This window comes from Giraffa tippelskirchi, chromosome 2 (assembly GCF_054371585.1).
Source record: "Giraffa tippelskirchi isolate mGirTip1 chromosome 2, T2T-mGirTip1v1.2.pri, whole genome shotgun sequence".
NCBI classification, from domain to species: Eukaryota; Metazoa; Chordata; class Mammalia; order Artiodactyla; family Giraffidae; genus Giraffa; species Giraffa tippelskirchi.
Window position 1 is genome coordinate 68,475,270 of NC_137276.1, and position 17,980 is coordinate 68,493,249.

Sequence of the window (17,980 nt, forward strand, 5' to 3'; positions counted from 1 at the left end):
CAAAAGTACTAAGAAACATAGGAAAAATAAATAATGGAAAGATTTTATTTTTATAGAATGAATATGTTATCCAAAATTGTCCTTTAAAATGTTTTTAAAGTGTACCAAAGTATCTATTTAGTAATAATAATGATAACATTCTGAAAGTTCCTCCCCAGATTCTCTTTAAAAAGCAAAAAAGTAATAATATGCACATGCAGTTCTCAAAGTGCTGCTGCGAAGTCGCTTCAGTTGTGTCCAAGTCGCTTCAGTTGTGTCCAACTCTGTGCGACCCCAGAGACGGCAGCCCACCAGGCTCCGCCGTCCCTGGGATTCTCCAGGCAAGAACACTGGAGTGGGTTGCCATTTCCTTCTCCAGTGCATGAAAGGGAAAAGTGAAAGTGAGGTCGCTCAGTCGTGTCCGACTCCTAGCGACCCCATGGACTGCAGCCTACCAGGCTCCTCCGTCCATGGGATTTTCCAGGCAAGAGTACTGGAGTGGGGTGCCATTGCCCTCTCTTTATGCAACTTATCTTGTTCAGTTGTCATGAAACCTGAATGAGGCAGGCAGCATGGTTAAAACCATTCTTATTACACAGAAGAGGAAACAGCTAGAAACAGCCTCGAGAATTTCAGTGACTTGCCTCAGAGCACATGGTGGCTCATCTGTCAAATAGGAAATTATTTTAAAAATACCAAAATGTATGAGAAAAGCAGATATTTAAGTTATTCTATGATAAAATCTTTCATAAAGTGAACAATTCCTTGATAATATGCATAATGATTCTCTGACTTTATTATGTAAGCCCAGGTTTTATTTATTGGCTTTTCTTAGAGCAGAGCTTAGAGAAACTTACACTATAATACAGATTTAAGTTTTTTGTTTTTAACCCCAAATTTGTGAGAAAACTCCTCTTTAGGCTTACCTTCCATCATACCCCCTAAGACAAATTGTCTCTCTTTCTAAGGCCTTGAGGTACTCTAGGGTTTCTGAAGTGAGAAATGACACTGACCTTACCTCTGATAATTTAAACATCTTCTGTTTGTCTTCGTTGTGAGGTGGATGGTGGGGAGGAGTGTAGCTATGAGAATAAGCTTTGTACATATTTTCACTTAGCATAGTTGTTATCTCCTACTGGAAAGACAATTTAAAACATGTGCCTCACTGATGATAGCTTAATCATGAGCTTTGGCAGTCCATAAGACACTGATACCTGGTATGAAATTGATATTAGATGACTCTGAAACTTCACTGAAGTCCCTGTCTTTGCCACCCACAGAATGGTCTCATGTTAAAAAGAGAATTTTTGTACAACAAACTTATTTGCCCAAGCTCTTGATTTTCATTATAATGGGATTCTCCTTACAAAAGACCAGTACATTTCAAAGTCAGAGTCGTTAATTGGGATTTGATGAACAACCTTCTTGTCACTTTGATCATGTATTACCTATCAATACAATAAAAAGTTCCATTAAATTAAAGATATTTTACTAGAATAGCATCATACTAAGTATCTCATCACATTCTTTTTTTTTCAAAGAGTGTTTAATTTGAAATAGTTACATTGTTTATTTTAAGCATGTAATATAGTCTCTGATTATAGTGGAAAACATTCCAAAAGAAGTTAATGATCTTTAAGTTCATAATGCCACCAGATAAAGTTATTTAGTAATCCCATTAAAAAAGTCTCACCTTTCATCATTATTTATCTTCATGTTATATTCCTTTGCTTTCAAGGTTCCACAGAAATTACTTACCATCTCTGTATATAACTCAAAGTCAAAATTACATTTTAATTTTTGGAGTAATTGGTCATAGATACTATTATGTCACTCTGGCTTCTAAATTCATTGATTCATAAATCTTTATTCTGCTCTTTTTATAGTTACCAGTCTTTCTGACCAAACTTGATTTATCTTTAATCTATTTTTTTTTCTTTTGGGCACAGGTAAATCACTAGGTCATTTTGCAGGGATGTTCAGGCTGGGATATATTTCACTCATTCACTTTCATTTTCTATGTGTGATAACTTACACAGTTGCATCCTTCTGTAATAAATTCCTCCAATGGATCAGAAATAATTTTTTTCTCAGCAATTACATTTTTATGATTGCAACTGTAGGCATCTGTACTTTATCACTTTCAAGATCCAAGTTTGGCAATGCAGTGCAGAAAGTCTATTTATGCAGAATTGCGATGAAAAGAATTTACATCTCTATGTTGTATACTCTCTGAAGGAGATATGAACTGCTAAAGCATGCTACAGTTGTTACATAATGGACCTGTCTATAATCTTATTTGCCACAAAATATAATTTGCTATGTGTCAGATTCATATAGAATGTGAGCTAGAAGAATTAATTTAAAATCCCTTAAGAACAATAACAAGCTCCTCATAACGTTATCTCCAATGAAGACAGAAGATCTTTTGCGGGGGCAAAGGTTCAAATATATTTTCTGATATAAATATATTTCATGTTTTCAAGTGGTAAATATAGAGTTAGATCAATAGTAATAAACATTATTACTCTGTCTCTCACCTCTAACTCTTGTAGGACCTCTTAGCCTTTTCGTGGTTTCCACTTTGATAGTGTTTCACATCTGTTTCTGGGAGTCCCTTAGGGATGGCTTTTATATACTCTATAATATGCATTGGGTCAAGTTTAAGAATATCTGCTCAACTTTTTATCAGTCAGCATAAGCTAGGCTATGGTGTGATGAAGCAACCTCCAAATCTCTTGAGGCTTCAGTTCAGTTCAGTTCAGTCGCTCAGTAGTGTCCGACTGTTTGTGACCCCATGAACTGCAGGACGCCAGGCCTCCGTGTCCATCACCAATTCCCGGAGCCTACCCAAACTCATGTCTATTGAGTAAGTGATGCCAGCCAACCATCTCATCCTCTGTCGTCCCTTCTCCTCCTGCCCTCAATCTTTCCCAGCATCAGGGTCTTTTCAAATGAGTCCACTCTTCGCATCAGGTGGCCAAAGTATTGGAGTTTCAGCTTCAACATCAGTCCTTCCAATGAACACCCAGGACTGATCTCCTTTAGAATGGACTGGTTGGATCTCCTTGCAGTCCAAGGGACTGTCAAGAGTCTTCTCCAACACCACAGTTCAAAAGCATCAATTCTTTGGCACTCAGCTTTCTTTATAGTCCAACTCTCACATCCATACATGACTACTGGAAAAACCATAGCCTTGACTAGACGGACCTTTGTTGGCAAAGTAATGTCTCTGCTTTTTAATATGCTGTCTAAGTTGGTTATAACTTTCCTTCCAAGGAGTAAGCGTCTTTTGATTTCATGGCTGCAATCACCATCTGCAGTGATTTTGGCTTAACAAAGGTTCATTTCCTGCTCAAGCTACATGTTTAAAGTGAGTTGGCTGGGAGGTCTCTGCTTTAATTCAGGCACTCAGGGGCCCAGGCTAATGTATATTCCCTCTCAATATTTATTTCCACTGTGGTTACAACAGGGAAAGGGAACACTATGAATCATGCAAGGGCTCCTAAATTGTCCACCTGGATGTGACATATGTCAGTTCCACTCACATTGCTTTTGTCAAAGCAGGTCATGTGGTCAGTGGGGATGCTAGATGTGTGATCTTGTTCTGTGCCCAGGAGGATGGGAATATTTGTGAACAATCCTGAAAACCATTATCTTTCCATTGCTTCCTTTTCAGGGGTTCTTTTTTTGTTAAGTCTCCATCTGATTAGTCACCTTTCCATTCTGATCACATCTGACCTTATCAGGGTGGACAACTGACTTATTGACAATTATAGGTTGGCAAGAAGCCTGTGAGGCAGTCTGGCATGAGAGCTCTGCCTCTGGGGTATGATGGTAAATTGGTCCTATTGCCATCCTCTCTTTTGGGAATTGACTTTGGGTATAGTTAAACAGTTACCTAGCATTAAACAGTTATATCATGTGCAAAGGCGAGCAACACACAGAAAGAAGTAGAGATATGGAGGAGAGTTCTGTTGGAGCAATTTTCAAGTTTGGATCCACAAACTCATGCTGTTGAGGGACAATAAGGTTTTCTAGTTACCATGGTTTTAACAGATCCTTCCAATTTCCAAACCACAAACTAGTCTCAAAATAATACTCTAGCCTCTGTGGGGCCTCACAGTTTCCAGTTTCCTTGAGCATCGACTGTATAGCCCTAATGCTTGTCTTCCTATGTCATCTGATTCCCTGGTCTCCTACCTCTTCATCAGTGGCTGAAACTTCAGAAGAAGTTACATTAGTAGCAGTAATCAAGGGTTCTTGTAATGGCCCTCATTTACTTATTATAGAATGAAGATTTTCCTGTAAAGCTTCTCTTCTGCTCTTCCTTTCATCTCCAGTTTTTGAAGTCTCTGATGTTTGACTCATCAACTCTCCCAAACTAGTCTGTCTGCCGTGTTTTTCCTCTTTGCTTGGTTTCATCTAGTTGATGTGTAGAAGGTAACTGCCAAAGATGCCCATTTTTAAGACTGGAAATGGACATGCCAAGGTCCCAATGCCTCTAAATTTTCAAGGTAGCAGAATGACACTGGGCTTTTTCAGAAGAGGAGAGAATACCTTTCTTCTAAACTGTGCTTCACTCTGTCACATATGCCCCAATGAATTATGTGTACCTAGAATCACATGAAATTCCTATGAGAACAGCCCCTTTCAGCGTTTCCCCTAATTTCTCTCTTCTCCCTGCCTTAAGTGTCTGGATGACAAACTGTTAATTCTTCTTCTAAGCACCATGTTTTTCTTTCCTCTTTGACTACTATGGAGAACTTCTCTGATATACCCCACTTTAGATGTTGATGCCCAAAGGGTTTATTTCCGTTGTTCTACAGAGAGATTTGATTGACTTCCAGGTAGCAGGGAGAGGACCTGCATTGGCTTCTTAGCTTCCTAGAATATAATTTCCTTTGTTTCTTTCAGAAAAGTTTTCATTTGTTTGTGGTTGTTTTATGTCATTTTAGGGGTCATTTTGAATGAACACGATGCCTTTTACTTCTATTTCTTTGGTTTTATCTCCACGCTTCTTTTTTTTTTTTGCATCCTTGCTGATTATCCTATCAATAGAATTCATATTAAAATTAGTCTTGAAGGTTCCAAGAAAATCTCAAAGACAGGGCTAAGCACATATAGTGTTCTTGTTCAGTTCAGGTCAGTTCAGTTGCTTAGTTGTGTCTGACTCTTTGCGACCCCATGAATCGCAGCACGCCAGGCCTCCCTGTCCATCACCAACTCCCAGAGTTTGCCCAAACCCATGTCCATCGAGTCGGTGATGCCATCCAACCATCTCATCCTCTGTCATCCCCTTCTCCTCCTGCCCCCAATCCTTCCCAGCATTAGGTTCTTTTCCAATGAGTCAACTCTTCGCATGAGGTGGCCAAAGTATTGGAGTTTCAGCTTCAACATCAGTTCTTCCAATGAACACCCAGGACTGATCTGCTTTAGGATGGACTGGATGGATCTTCTTGCAGTCCAAGGGACTCTCAAGAGTCTTCTCCAACACCACACTTCAAAAGCATCAATTCTTCAGCGCTCACCTTTCTTCACAGTCCAACTCTCACATCCATACACGACCACTGGAAAAACCATAGCCTTGACTAGATGGACCTTTGTTGGCAAAGTAATGTCTCTGCTTTTAAATATGCTATCTAGGTTGGTCATAAACTTCCTTCCAAAGAGTAAATGTCTTTTAATTTCATGGCTGCAATCACCATCAGCAGTGATTTTGGAGCCCCCCAAAATAAAGTCTGACACTGTTTCCACTGTTTCCCCATCTATTTCCTATGAAGTGATGGGACCAGATGCCATTATCTTAGTTTTCTGAATGTTGAGCTTTAAGCCAACTGTTTCACTCTCCTCTTTCACTTTCATCAAGAGGCTCTTTAGTTCCTCTTCACTTTCTGCCATAAATGTGGTGTCATCTGCATATCTGAGGTTATTCATATGAACAGTATGAAAAGGCAAAAAGATAGGACACTGAAAGATGAACTCCCCAGGTTGGTAGGTGCCCAATATCTACTGGAGATCAGTGGAGAAATAACTCCAAAAAGAATGATGGAATGGAGCCAAAGCATAAACAATACCCAGCTGTGGATGTGACTGGTGATAGAAGCAAAGTCCGATGCTGTAAAGAGCAATATTGCATAGGAACCTGGAATGTTACGTCCATGAATTAAGGCAAATTGGAAGAGTTCTTGTAGATTACTTTAAAAGCAAATATTGGAGTTTTGACTATAATCTTAACAAGTAACCTCTAAAGTTAGTAAATTAAATATCTTTTAAGTACTTATATGTGCAAGGCATAGTAAGTATAAAGATATTATTTGTATGATGGGATGAAGAAATAAGCTTAATTCTGCCTCTTTAATGTTTTAAATTTTAAGATGATCAGTATAGTTGAGTTGTTTCTTATAAAGTGAATTCTTCAATTTCTGCATTCTCTTACTGCTGGAAAACTGCTCCCATGGGAAAGTTGTTAGGCTACAATATTCCTTGAGAAACAAAATAGTTGAGAAAAAGGAAGCCGCTTCTTAAAATAAGGATAAGAAAAACTAGTAGCTGACTAAAATAGCAGAAGTCCATGGGAATGTGCACGGTGAACATGCAAGGGGAGCCCCCCACCAGAACCTTTTAGCTTTGAACTTAGCTGTGGGCAGATGTCTGTCTCTGTTCATGCTTCACTTCCTCTCAGCTTGCTTCCTAGACCTTTTATTCTATCAGACTCTGATTTTTTTAAAATACACCAATGTTGTTGCCTTGTTGTTCTGGGTTCTCTGATTACCTCTGATCCACTTCACTTCTGTTAATACTTTTTCTTTCAATATTTTTCTCCACAAATTCTGATTGATCTCACAGATACCCACTTCCAGTTTAGCTGTGAAAAAAGATCTTTCTCTTATAAACTGATTCTGTAGGCAACCAGGTAGTATAGACTGATAAGTCCAGGTCCACTTGCCATTTTAGTGGAAACGGCTAGATTTATGGGAGCAATTGTGGTTCAACTGTCCATATACCCCCAGATGTCCATATACCCCCAGATGTGGACATTTTCACTGCTTATGGTATGATTCTGCCCTTCATAGAATCCTCTGGTCTACTTTAGAACACTCAGCTTGTCCCAGAAGATATTGGTGCAGCTTGACACCTCCATGTCGCTAGACCAGCGGTTGGCAAACTTCTGTGCTCAGGTCCAGATAGTAGTTTCAGCTTTGATAGCTGTGTGGTTAGGCCATTCAAGATGGCTGTTCTCTGCTTTCTGTAGATCCTCCCTCTTGACCAGTCCCTGATTCACTCACATTAGATCCAATCCTCTTAATTATAGGGCTTAATTAGTCTTTGTTAACTGAGAATCCCACCTGACATCAGTTCCCCCCATAAACAGTGGCCTCCTTCTCTTCCTAGTAGCAAAGACTAGTGTTTCTCCAGGAACTTCTGTGTAAGATCTCTCTGACCAATAAACCATCGATGTCTTTGTTGCTGTCTACTGACTTTTTCTTCAGTCTGGAGGATGGGTAACTATAAGGCTTGCAGGCCTGTGGTGTGCAGCCCAACAACAGCCATAGAGTCTCTGTTATAACTACTCTTCTGTTTTAGTTTGAAAGCAGCCATAAACAAGTGGATGTGACTGTGTCCCAATAAAACATTATTTGCAGAAAAAGGTAAGTGGCAAGATTTGGCTGTTGGTACTTAATTTGCAGACCCCTGCTCTAGACTGACCATTTTCTCATGGAGAGACTCTGCACTCACACTGGTTAAGGAAGGATAAGAAATGTGCAATATCTCACACACAGTTGAGAGCCCTTGTGAGATAAATTATGATGGAGTGGTTCGTGGCTAAGCCCCGTGAGAGATACAAAAGCCACATTGGGGGAAGAGTACTAACTAGACAATTCAGAAAAATTCCTCTTAGTGTTGAGATCCTGTTAGCCCAGTGGTTTCTAACCCTGACTGCACATTAAATTCACCTGGGGGAGCTTATAAACTTCCCAGTGCTCAGGCCACACAGGAAACTAATTAAATCAGAATCTTTGGGAGTAAGACCAGGTAGTGATTTTAAAAGCTCCCAGGTGATTACAGTGTGAAAATTGCTGGCCTGGCAATTACATCAGCCAGTGGTGAGCATGGTTCTGCTTCCTGGAGCAAAGCTTGCCCCAGAATGGTGCCCCTTCTTTGTCTTTCTAATAGGGTTGGGTAGTGTCCGTCTTGAATAAATTTATAAGGAATTCCTGGGGGTAACCTCCTTTATCAGCTCTGTTTGTGATATTCTTAGTTCTCCTAGGTCCCAGTGGGGCTATTAGTGGCAGCTCTAGGAAAACTACTGCAGCTGAGAGGTGGGATCCATGTTCTGCAGCTATCCTTTATCCAGCAAGCCACTATGTTATGAATCTATGCATGGATTAGATTATGGTGTTATGGTATTAGATTATGGTGTTATAGATCTATGTATGGATTAGATTATGGTGGACTCTAGGATTCTGAGTACCCAAGGCATGTTTTGTTTGCCAGTGTTAGGTGGAGGAAGTGCAAATGAGGGAAGAGATTCATAATGCATAAGTCTGAAATTACAGTGTGATATTACATCACATGAAGTTTACCTTTACAATTACCTGTAACCAGTTCTTCTCAACCTTAGCTGCAAAAGGGCATCACTTGAGGAACTTATAAACATCCTGATAGTCCTAGCCTACAGCTAAGGCCAATCAAATCAGAACATCTGGAGTAGGATCCGATTAACAGTATTTTTGAAAGCCTCCCAGGTGATTCTATTATACAGTCACTAAAGTAGACCTTACTGCTGCCAGAGTGTTGTCCATGGACTGCCAGTATCAGGCTCATTTGGAAACTCTTAAAAAATGCAGAACCCTGTCCTAGATCCACAGAATCAAATATGTACACACTACTATATTTAAAATGGATAACCAATAAAGACCTATTGTATAGCACTTGGAATTCTGCTCAATGTTATATGCCAGCCTGGATGGGAAGTGGGTTTGGAGGAGAATGGATACATGTATATATATGGCTGAGTCTCTTTGCTGTTCACCTGAAACTACCACAACATTGTTAATTGGTTATGCCCCATACAAGATGTTTTTGGTATTAAAAAATATAAACAGAAAAACTATATACCATGAAAAGGAAAGGTATATTAAATTACCAACTAGAAATATATTCTTTGTTCTACTAAAATATATATATGTATATATGTGTGTGTATGTATATATATATATATATATATATATATATGGTATAATAAGATCCCATGTTATTTGTATCACTTTAAAGTTTGAGAAGCTAGTGTAGGAGGCTGTAAATTTCAAATTTAAATAGCAACCTGTGTAGCCAGAGTTGAAAACCACTGCCCTGTATCTTTAGTTACCTGATGATGTGTACGTGGTGAAGTCACCAGGAGAGTCCTAACTGATATTCATTGCTCTACAGTTGAGTCTTTGAAGGGGATTCCTGAGTGATTGTCTTGTGTGACCAGTGCATTTCTTCTTAAGAAGAATTACCTTTCCCACACTTTGACTTAGACTTAGCCACCCTCACTCCCTTCTCTCTCCAAGCCTGTGGTTAGTCTCATGCCAAGTGATAATGTTCTACCCAGAAATTGGCTTTTGGACACTAGGAAGCACGGCTTGAGAAGTGAGATTTTCAAGAGCTAGTGCTTCTCCTTTAGGGTGTTTGGAACCATGACATAGTTTGTCTCGGCATATATATATATAATCTCTGAGAAAGTTGCTTAACTTTGTTATAGCTGAGTTCGTATAGACAGGTGACCTTTGGACAATGCAGGGGTTAGGAGTACATACCTTCTGTGCAATTGAAAATCTGCATATAACTTACAGCTGGCTCTCTGCATCCAAGATTTCTAGGTATTCGTGGTTCTGCAGCTGTGATGCATATATATATATAATCTCTGAGAAAGTTGCTTAACTTTGTTATAGCTGAGTTCGTATAGACAGGTGACCTTTGGACAATGCAGGGGTTAGGAGTACATACCTTCTGTGCAATTGAAAATCTGCATATAACTTACAGCTGGCTCTCTGCATCCAAGATTTCTAGGTATTCGTGGTTCTGCAGCTGTGGATTCAGCCAGCCTCAGATGTAGTATTTACTACTGAAATAAATCCACATTTGAGTGGACACTTGTAGTTCAAACCCATGTTGTTTAAGGGTCAACTGTACACACACACACACACACACACACACACACACACACACACACACACACATATTCACAGTACTGAATGCTCTGTAAATTAAGGCTTAACAAATGTGGTTTGTGATTTTCATGAGTTTTTTCTTTTAGGAAACAATTTGCATTCTCAACCCTGACCTGCAAGATACTGCAGTTCTTCAGTTTAGATACATTTTTCTACATTCTCCCCCTCATATTTTTAACATTTCTGAAATTAGAATGCATCATAGAATGGATATGAACATTCTAATGTAGTTTTCCTTTTTGTTACTTGTAGGGGATCACAGATTTATCCACAGTACACTTAAGCTCTTCTATCTTTCATAAGTGATTTGATATTCCTCATAAACTCCATTCCCTGGAGATTGGGATAAATCTCTCAGTCTAAATTGGACTGGACCAAATATTTCAGCCAATAAGATTGGCAAACTGGTATGATTCAGCAATATAAATCCTCCTTTCTGGTAACTACTCAGGTTCTTTGGATGAGAAATGTGTGGTTGTGGTGAAAAGTGTTGTTTATGTGAGCTCAGGGAGATGGGAGATGGAGCCTTTGGATCCATGTGGTAACCTTTGGACACTTAGTGTCTATTATTGCTGGATGGCTGGTCTGGAATGCTTTCCTGAATGGTGACCACTGCCATGCATGAGTCCTCTGGGCACCACTGTGCATTGTCTGATATGGTCTATAGCTGATAAAATTTGTAGAGTGCTCTTTTCAGCCTGCTTAAGGTCCATGGTTCTCCACAGATGCCTTAACCTCACCTTGGCCCTTGATGGTGCTTCATGCCAAGTCCCAGCTACATCCTCCATCAAGTGTCTGGCGTTCTCTCTCTACTTCTCAGCCTTTGCTGTAGGATTACCTTGGTTCTCACCATGGTGGGCTCAGGGCAATCCCACCAATCTTCAATTCAGTCATACTTTGATTGTCCTTTAGGGTATCTAGGATGGTCTGGGTCTTATCCATAGTTCATGGGAATCAAGAGTGGCTTAGGAAAGCTAAACTGGCCTTCCTTTTATCTATTTACACAGTGATGCCAAGATTACATTATGGCTACCCCAGGATTTGTTCATGGCAGCTTCTGAGGCAGTTTTCTTCCAGAGTCCCAAAGCTAATGGAGCCAAATCCCTCTGCTTTCAGTGTTTTCCCACAATCATGCTAAAAGAGCACCACCCCCAACCTCGACCCCAACCCAGTATGGGTGAGTTCAGAGAGGGGAAATAAGGAAGGGTATTTTGCTTATCTTTCTTACCTCTGAGCTCCTTCTTTCCATAGTCTCTTGGAGCTAGTTAAGCAGAGTGTCCCTACTTGTTTTTCCTGTCTCACCCGATCTTTTTCATATGACTCTGTTTTTCTAGCCTATCAAATCCAGCTTCTGCTAATGGGAGTTAATAAATTTAGAAAATAGTTTTCTGTTTCTCTAATGGCTTTCACAACTGTTCTTGCTTGGGACTGCAAGAAAGTGAGCTTTGAAACTCAAAGACAGTATTTCTTTCTCTCTGTTCTCTCCTTTCCTTGTATAATATGACTCATGACTCAGCCTTGGATTTGACAGGTTCATTACTGACAAAATATTACCTACACTTGCATTCTGAAAAGAAGTGGTTAAATTGATGGTATATATTATAATTGATGGTGTTTTAAAATTAAAGGTCTATGGAAATATCCTGATGCTTTGAAGAAGGAACTTTAAGATGTATAAATCAAGCATTGGCCAAAAGGGTTCAAAATTGGTGACTAATATTTAACTTAAAAAAATGAGGCAAAAATGGCTTTCTCAACTTAGAGACAATCATGAGAAATGAGATGGACATGACCTCACTGATGGGTTATATTCAAACCGTATTGTGTTGTTATAAAATCTTGACTATGGAGTCCTACAAATCTAATCACTATCTCATTTGGTCGTTCTGGCTTTTTGTTTGTTATTTCTTATTCATGTTTGAAGTAGGTAATTTTTGTATATTTTTCCCTGGACATCTTTAATAAAAAAGAGTTTTATGTTAGAATAGAACAGGAGTAAATTTGATGGCCTAGAGTAAATGGATAAAAATGAATTTGGTGACAGTAGCACCTAAGTTCATATAAACCTCATAATTTTGTGTTAGCAAAGCATATTGGCATAGTTTATTCAATATTATGGTTAAAAGGTTATAAATGATTATTTTAAAAAGCTATTTAAGAATTTTAAAAATTAAGGGTCATAACCATATCCCACATCAATCACTGCTGAAAGTGGAATAATGGGCTGGATTGACCAAGGGACCCTGTGGACATGCTTGAACTACAACATATGAGATCAACGCATTTTCAATTTTAGGGCCAGCTTTGGGCTAATTGGATTTTTTGCTTCTTATTTTGTTTCCTTCAAGCAGTCAGTGGTTACTGATGGAAAGAATTATCCTTTTGCTTTTTCTTGCTCATCATTTCTTTAAATCAGTTCTGCTAAAACTATTGGTTATTGATTCACCAGAATGATTAATTCTTGATTTAGGTGTACATAGCAGCATGAATTTAATTTCTCCTTGGTTTTCTTAATTCAGCTTCTTGATAATTTTTCTCCTCAGTTTTGAAAACATTTGGAGAGAAGGAGACTATAATTAACATTAACTTTACATTTTTTACTGAAGGCTGCATTTGCCTCTGAATCATTGCTCTGTATATAAAAAAGTGTTTTTCCAAACAGTTACATTTAAAATGGCAAAAGCCATATATCCTAGGATTAATAGAGTTCATGGTTGGGTTTCCTGTGGTATAACTACCTCTAAATGTTGGCAGTGCCCAAAGCTAAGTCCTATAACTTATCTAGCTATCCTTTGTTTTCAGAGATCTCATTGTTTCATGACTTTGGAAAACAAATAGTGTTCTCAAATATCTTTGAAATTTTTATTAAGACTAGCAAAACCATTGATACATGAGTAGTTAAAATGAAAATGTAAGTCACAAAAAACATATATCTGGCTCATAACTTCTCTCAACTCTGGAATTGTATACTAGTCTCCAGCTTAGCAACTCTAGTAGGCAAACCTAAAATGTCTAAGCTCAACTCTTGATTCCTCCTCCCTACTCATTTCTTTTGAAGTTATATTATCTCTATTCCTGGTTGCTCAGGTCATGTGCCATAGGGTTATTCTTGACCTCCTGTTTTTTCATAATCCGTGTACAATCTATGAGCAAACCCTGTTGACTCACTTCAGATTTACCAGAATTCTGACACTTCTCAACAACTCCACCACTGCTCCCTGGAACAAGCCAAGGTGGTCTCCACTGGGGCTATTGCAACAACCTCCTAAGTACTTTTCGCCTCTCACCCAGATCCCTGCCCAATCTTGTCTATTCTCTCAAAGTGGCCAGAATGATCCACTTGCATTTTAGGTCAGATCATGCTACTTCTCTGTCCTAAAATCTTCAATAGCCCCCAATCACAAGAATAGAATGAATTGAGAATATTGATGGTGATTTACAGACCTGCACTTTTGGTACCTACCTGCCAGCCTGACCTCATCTTTTATGTTCTCCTCTAATTCTGTGGGAGGTACACTAGCCTTCCTGCTGCTCCTGGAACATACCAACAAAAATTAATTTGAGAGACCTTGCATTTTCTGTTTGTAATATTTTCCCCCAGATATTCAAAAGTCTTCTCTACTTCCTTGGGGTCCTTATTCTCTAATCATATAGGCCTTCTCTGATACCAAATCTATATTTCCCATCTCTCATCTGTTTCCATACCCCTGTTCACTTTCTTCACAGAACATGTCAGTAACCACTACTATGCTATACAGTTATTTCTGTGTTTGCTTATTCTCTCTCCCCTCAGTAGAATGAAGGTCACTGCCGTATCTTCCTGGCAGTGCAGATGTACCATAAATATTTGTTGAATAAACGAATGGTAGAGTCCAAACTTGCTTTCTTGTTTGTTTGTTTGATTTTGAGTTTTAAGGAGCTAAGTGAAAATGGAAAGAAACTAATATTTGATGTTATTCTCAATGTGTGATCTTTTCCTAGATGTGTTTAAGTTTATATTTTTTTTTTTTCTGGGAATAAGTGTGCTTTCTGGATTAGGATATTTAGCTACAGCTGTTTATATGTTTGTCATGTAAATATCTGCTCTGTTATGCCATCTGTTTGGTCTAGAGAGCTAGTGGAATTGGAGCAGGATCTACATGTGCTTTGTTATCATTCCTTAATAGCTCCAAGATTACTTAAAAGCTCTAGTTAGTCGTGATTGTTAATCTAACAAACAAAATCCTAAAGTATATTTTAAAAGATGGTGGTTGTTTTATATTTTCTGTATCATTTGTAAGTGAGGGCTGTTGAAGACTACACTGTGTTCCTCCTAAATTCATATGCTAAGCTCAAGCCCTCAGTACCTTGGAATGTGACTGTATTTGAAGTAGAGTCTTTAGAGAGGCATTGAGTTAAAAATGGGATCTTGATGGTGGGCCCTAATCCAATATGACCTAATCCAATCTTATAAGAGAAGATTAGAACACACAGAGAGAGACCCCGGGATGTGTGGACAGAGAAAAGAATGTGTAACAGTGAGAAGTAACCACCTGTAAGCCAATGAGGGAGGTTTAAGAAATCAGCCCTGTTGACACTTTGACCTTGAACTGTTAGCCTCCATAACTGTGAGAAATGTCTCTTTTTTAAGCTGCTCAACTCTGTTGCACTTTATTGCGACAGCCCTAATAAAATGATTTTTTTTATCCTTTCATTTGAAAATGAAATTCTGTAATAAAAACTGTGTGCCTCCTCTTTTTTCTTTTTATGAGTTTTTTTTGTTTTGTTTTACCACTTATATTTCTTTTTTTTTTAATTTATTTTTTTGTTGAAAGATAATTGCTTTACAAAACTTCATTGTTTTCTGTCAAACCTCAACATGAATCAGCCATAGGTATACATATGTCCCCTCCCTTTGGAACCTTCTCCCATCTCCCTCCCCATCTCACTCCTCTAGGTTGATACAGTGCCCTGCTTGAGTTTCCTGAGCCATACAGCAAATTCCTGTTGGTTATCTATTTTACATATGGTAATGTAAGTTTCCATGTTACTCTTTCCATACATCTCCCCCTCTCCTCCCCTCTCCCCATGTCCATCAGTCTATTCTCTATGTCTGTTTCTCCACTGCTGCCCTGTAAATAAATTCTGCAGAACCATTTTTCTAGATTCCCATATATGTGTGTTAGAATATGATACTCTTTCTGACTCACTTCACTCTGTATAACAGGTTCTAGGTTCATCCATCTCATCACAACTGAGTCAAATGCATTCCTTTTTATGGCTGAGTAATATTCCATTGTGTATATGTACCACAACTTCTTTATCCATACATCTGTCGATGGGGATCTAGGTTGCTTCCATGTTCTAGCTATTGTAAATAGTGCTGCAATGAACAATGGGATACATGTGTCTTTTTCAACCCTAGTTTCCTCAGGGTATATGCCTAGGAGTGGGACTGCTGGGTCATATGGTGGTTTTATTCCTAGTTTTTTAAGGAATCTCCTTACCATCTTCCATAGTGGCTGTATCAATTTTTGTTCTCACCAACAGTGCAAGAGTGTTCCCTTTTCTCCACACCCTCTCCAGCATTTATTGTTTCTCGACTTTTTGATGATGGCCATTCTGACTGGTGTGAGGTGATATCTCATTGTGGTTTTGATTTGCGTTTCTCTAGTAATGAGCAATGTTGAGCAACTTTTCCTGTGTTTGTTAGCCATCTGTAGGTCTTTGCAGAAATGTCTGTTTAGGTCTTTTTCCCACTTTTTGATTGGGTTGTTTGTTTTCCTGGTATTGAGTTGTGTGAGCTGCTTGTATATTTTGGAAGTTAATCCTTTGTCAGTTGTTTTATTTGCTATCATTTTCTCCCATTCCAAGGGTTGTCTTTTCACCTTGCTTATAGTTTCTTTGCTGTGCAAAAGCTTTTAAGTTTAATCAGGTCCCACTTGTTTCCTTTTGTTTTTATTTCCATTACTCTAGGAGGTGGGTCATAGAAGATCTTGCTTTGATTTATGTCATAGAGTGTTCTGCCTATGTTTTCCTCTAAGAGTTTTATAGTTTCTGGTCTCACATTTAGATCTTTAATCTATTTTGAGTTTATCTTTTTGTATGGTGTTAGGAAGTGTTCTGATTTCATTCTTTTACACGCAGCTGTCCAGTTTTCCCAGCACCATTAATTGAAGAGGCTGTCTTTGCCCCATTGTATATTCTTGACTCTTTTGTCAAAAATAAGGTACCCATAGGTGCATGGGTTTATTTCTGGGCTTTCTATTTTGTCCCATTGGTCTATATTTCTGTTTTTGTGCCAGCACCATACTGTCTTGATGACTGTAGCTTTGTAGTATAATCTGAAGTCAGGAAGGTTGATTCCTCTGGCTCCATCCTTCTTTTTCAAGACTACTTGACTATTCGGGGTCTTTTGTGTTTCCATATGAATTGTGAAATTTTTTGTTCCAGTTCTGTGAAAAATGCCGTTGGTAATTTGATAGGGATTGCATTGAATCTGTAGATCGCGTTTGGTAGTATAGTCATTTTCACAATATTGATTCTTCCTACCCAGGAACATGGAATATCTCCCATCTGTTTACGTCATCTTTGATTTCTTTCATCAGTGTCTTATAATTTTCTGTGTATAGTTCTTTTGTTTCCTTAGGTAAGTTTATTCGTAGATATTTAATTCTTTTTGTTGCAGTGGTGAATGGGATTGATTCCTTAATTTCTCTTTCTGATTTTTCGTTGTTATTATATAGAAATGCAAGTGATTTCTGTGTATTGATTTTGTATCCTGCAACTTTGCTAAATTTACTGATTAGCTCTAGTAATTTTCTGATACTATCTTTAGGGTATTCTATGTACAGTATCATGTAATCTGCAAAGCAGATTACAGCAGTGAGAGCTTTACTGCTTCTTTTCCAATCTGGATTCCTTTTATTTCTTTTTCTTCTCTGATTTCTCTAGCTAGGACATCCAGAACTATGTTGAATAATAGTGGTGAATGTGGACCCCCTTGTCTTGTTCCTAATCTTAGGGGTAATGCTTTCAGTTTCTCACCATTGAAAATAACGTTTGCTGTAGCTTATCATATATGGCCTTTGCTGTATTGAGGTAGGTTTCGTCTATGCCCATTTTTTGAAGAATTTTAATCATAAATGGGTGCTGAATTTTGCCAAAGGCTTTTCCTCCATCTTTTGAGATGATCATATGGTTTTTACCTTTCAATTTGTTAATATGGTGTATCAGATTGATTGATTTGCATATATTGAAGAATCCTTGCATTCCTGGAATAAACCCAACTTGATCATGGTGTATGAGCTTTTGATGTGTTGCTAAATTCTGTTAGCTAAAATTTTGTTGAGAATTTTTGCATCTATGTTCATCAATGATATTGGCCTGTAGTTTTCTTTTTTTGTGTTGTCTTTGTTTGGTCTTGGTATCAGGGTGATGGCGGCCTCATAGAATGAGTTTGGAAGTGTTCCTTCCTCTGCACTTGTTTGACAGAGTTTCAAAAGGATAGGCATTAGCTATTCTCTAAATGTTTGATAGAATTCTCCTGTGAAGCCATCTGGTCCTGGGCTTTTGTTTTTGGGGAGATTTTTGATCACAGCTTCAATTTCAGTGCTTGTAATTGGGTTATTCATAGTTTCTGCTTCTTCCTGGTTCAGTCTTGGGAGACTGAACTTTTCTAAGAATCTGTCCATTTCTTCCAGGTTATCCATTTTATTGCCATATAATTGTTCATAACAGTCTCTTATAATCCTTTGTATTTCTGCATTGTTTGTTGTAACCTCTTCTTTTTCATTTCTAAT

The 17,980-nt window shown here is 38.4% G+C and overlaps 1 protein-coding gene across 5 annotated transcripts in view; it reads left to right on the top strand.

The window, feature by feature from the left end:
- CTNNA3 (catenin alpha 3) overlaps window positions 1-17,980 on the top strand; it is a 1,864,976-nt gene that overhangs the window by 115,038 nt on the left and 1,731,958 nt on the right. The gene's annotated exons all lie outside the window — the stretch shown is intronic.